The sequence below is a fragment of the Gossypium arboreum genome, chromosome 4, assembly GCF_025698485.1.
Source record: "Gossypium arboreum isolate Shixiya-1 chromosome 4, ASM2569848v2, whole genome shotgun sequence".
Classification (NCBI taxonomy): Eukaryota; Viridiplantae; Streptophyta; class Magnoliopsida; order Malvales; family Malvaceae; genus Gossypium; species Gossypium arboreum.
This window is the reverse complement of record NC_069073.1, coordinates 96,383,411-96,387,407: the sequence shown is the minus strand read 5'-3', so window position 1 is coordinate 96,387,407 and position 3,997 is coordinate 96,383,411. Positions and strand designations below refer to the sequence as shown.

Here is a 3,997-nt window from a genome sequence, read left to right as displayed (position 1 = left end):
TTTTTTACAGCAAAATTGAAAGCACAACTCACAGAAATTGTAGAGAAATAAGGCAAAGTTTACAGTATATAGAGGAAAAGCACGAGGACGATAGAAATACTACCAAGGAGATGGCTGAAAATCAAAATAATCTGCTGCCTTCTATGGTTGCCGCAAATCCAGTGAATCAGAATTCTGCTCCTTATACTATGTACGACTATGCTAAGCCTAATTTAGCGAGGGCTGAATTGAGTATTGTTAGACCTGCAATTGCTGTAAATAATTTTCAACTAAAACCTAACACTATACAAATGATCCAACAGTTTGTTCAGTTTGATGGTTTGCAGAATGAAGACCCAAATACTCATTTGGCCAACTTCTTAGAGTTCTGTGATACTTTCAAAATAAATGGCATTTCTGATGATACCATTCATCTTTGGTTATTTCCCTTTTCATTAAGGAACAAAGCTAAACAGTGGTTGAACTCATTACCACGAGGTTCCATCACTACTTGGGAACAAATAACTGAAAATTTTTTACTAAAGTATTTTCCGCCAGCTAAAATCGCAAAGTTGAGGAATGATATCTCTTCTTTTGTGCAGATAAATCTAGAAACTCTTTACGATGCATGGGAGAGGTACAGGGACTTATTAAGAAGGTGCCCTCATCATGGGTTACCCTTATGCTACAGGTTTAAACTTTTTACAACAGTTTGAACCCCTCAACTAGACAGTTAATCGATGCAGCCACTGGTGGAACCCTAAATAACAAAACATTTGAGGAGGCTTATGAATTTATTGAAGAAATGTCACTGAATAACTATCAGTGGCAAGTCATGAGAACAAAGCCTAATAAAGCAATTGGTTTTTTCAACCTCGACACGGTCACTTTGTTATCAAACCAGGTAGAGCTTTTAAATAAAAATATTGATAGTTTATGTGTCTCTACACAGGTATATCTGGTGATGCAGTGTAACATAGGTGAAGGAGGAATGAATAATACAGAATTCCTATCCTACGACCCCAGCACTACGAACAAACAAGTCAACTATATCGGTAACAATTCTAGACCTCAAAATAACCCCTATATTAATACTTACAATGCAGGTTGGAGGAACCATCCCGACATCTCTTGGGGTGGTCAAGGCAATCAAAGACCACAACCTCCTCCAGGCTTTCAACCACCTTACCAGCAGGAAAAGAAGCTGAACCTTGAGGAGATGCTAACGAAATTCATTTCGGTGTCTGAAACAGGTTTCCAAAACATTGAGACAGCATTTAAAAATTAGCAAGCGTCAATTCAAGGTCTCGAGACTCAAATAGGTCAGCTTGCTAAGCTAATCTCAGAAAGACCACAAAGTAGCTTACCTAGCAACACCGAGACTAACCCAAGAGAATAGCTCCATGTGATTACTGTTCAATATGAAAAAGGGTTAGTTGAGTCCAAACCAAAACCAAGACAAGAAACTATGGTAAGCCAAGATAAGGTGGATGAACGCCAGAACAAACAAAAATCGATAAGTAGAGAATACACACTTCGCGTGCCATACCGTAAAGCGATAAAGAAAGGCCGCACAAATGAGCAATTCGGTAAATTTCTTAACATTTTAAAAAAGTTACATATTAACTTATCGTTTATTGAAGCTCTTTCGCAGATGCCCAACTCAGTCAAATTTTTAAAGGAGCTTTTAGCAAACAAACGAACGTTAGATGATTCATCACATGTAGAGTTGAATGTAGTTTGCTTGGCCATTTTGTAGAATAAACTACCTAATAAATTGAAGATCCAGGGAGCTTTACTATTCCTTGTTTAATTGGTAGTTTAGTTGTTAATAATGCTTTGGCTAACTTATGGGCAAGTATTAAAGTCATGCCCTATAAAATGTTTAAGCAACTAGGTCTTAGAAAGCCCAAACAAACTAGGATGAGTATACAATTGGCAGATAAAACTATTAGGTTTCCTAGGGGTATTGTTGAGGATGTACTCATTAAGATTGATAAATTCATATTCCCAATAGACTTTGTTGTTTTAGACATGGAAGAGGACAGTGACATTCCTTTAATCTTAGGGCGACCCTTTTTAGCAACTGCTAGAACTATCATAAATGTTGGTACAGGTGAATTAACGCTTCGTGCAAGTGATGAAGCGGTTACTCTTCAGGCTCATGATTCGATTGAAATATCAAGTAATAAAGATAACCATATAAATTTGGTTAATAAGACTAATCATTTGGTTCAACCCTCTTTGCAGGAAAAACTTTTGAAAAACATAAATGAGCCATGTTCTAGTTCATGCACTAACAATGTAATCAACCACGAACGATGAATGCTACAGATAGATGAACTAGATGAATGGGGGACTCATCGTAAGGAGGAGAAAAAGCAACACCACGACAATTTTAATGAGAGAACCAATCAATTCAAGGTTGGGGACCAAGTCTGGCTAGAAAAAAAGGACTCTCGAATTACCACTTCAGAGCTCAACGCAAACAGAGTGACTCCTTTTACGGTACTAAAAGTCTTTCCATACGGTACAGTCGAGGTTACCCATTCGCATCTCGGCACTTTTAAGGTAAATAGTACTTGACTTAAACCTTATTTAGATAAGGAATTGACAGCGAGAAATACGAGTTTCGACTTCGTGATCCACCATAACCATGTGAATACGAGGTAAAGTCAAGCTTAGACTCTAAATAAGCACTTCTCGGGAGGCAACCCGAGCACTAACACCGCTAACAAGTATATTTTTATCTATTTTCAATTTTAAATGTAGGTTTGTTTTTTCTTTTTGACCCACACAGCCTGGACACACGGGCGTGTCCCAGGCCATGTGCTCTAACAGGGATTAAATAGTGTGTTACACGGCCTAGCGACATGGCCGTGTGTACTACACAGCTTGGACACACGGACTTGTTCTTGACCGTGTTGACCCTGGAGCTAAATTTCCCAAATATCGATAGAGACACAGGCTAAAAAAAGCCACACGGGCATGTCTCAGGCCGTGTGAAAACTGGAGCTAAACTTCTCGAATTTTAAATAAGACAGAGGGCTCCATGGGCGAGCCACACGGTCGCGTAGTCGAACACACGGGTATGTAGGATACCACACGGGCATGGGAGAAGCAAACAACATAGCACACGATCGTGCGATACGGCCATGTGAACCACACGGCCTGGACACACGAGTGTATCCTAGGCCGTGGATGACTAAGTTAGTATTATCCTCGATGAACATGGGCTGAAAATCGAGCCACACTGGCGTGTGACACAACCGTGTGGCCCAACATGGATCGTTACACAATCGTGTTACCTTAAAAGCCCTAAACCCTAGTTTTGTCTTCTTCTTCACTCAAAATTAACCCTAGCCACCGCTCCCCTTTCCCCCTAATCCGGCTTCCGTCACCCACCACCGGTCGTACCCCCTTTCCTCTCGTCCTCTTTCTTTCCTTTTCTTTTTCCCCCTCTCCCTTGCGCACACACACCTCCTCCCCCACTGAACCCTTTTTTGTTTTCCTTTTTTCCCTCATCTTTCTTCCCCCACCGTCCGGCCACCCACCATTTTCCTTACCGCTATCCCATCGTCTGATCTGTAACGCACCGACCATCACCTCACCACCAACATCAGTCACCCCTTTTACGCTTTCTTTTTCTTTATTTTAATCAAATATTAATTTATTATAATTAGGAATAGTATTTCTTTATTAATTTTATTAATCATAATAAATGAGTTCTTTTTGTTATTGTATTAGTTTTAGTTCTTTTCGAGTTACAACATAGGATTTTTGCTACTTTTTCATTGCATTGTTCTTTACTATTTCTTTTACTTTTTCAGACTTTGTCTTATAGTTTTGGACTTAGTTATTTGGTTTATTATTTCTTATTAATTATTTCCGACTCAAACTCCTGGTTTTTACATACTTTAGTATTTACACTTACTGTTTTAAGAGTTAAATCCTATTGGAATATTTGGATTTTACTTAGTACTATATTATTTATTGATACATTTTTTCACTTTTGCAG

General features: G+C 38.9%; 1 non-coding gene across 1 annotated transcript; it reads right to left on the bottom strand.

Annotated features, from left to right (window-relative positions):
* Window positions 1-548: 548 nt before the first annotated feature.
* On the bottom strand, window positions 549-655 carry LOC128292343 (small nucleolar RNA R71). The gene has a single exon (XR_008282327.1). It is a non-coding gene; the product is annotated as a small nucleolar RNA R71 (small nucleolar RNA).
* Between the last annotated feature and the right edge of the window lie 3,342 nt (window positions 656-3,997).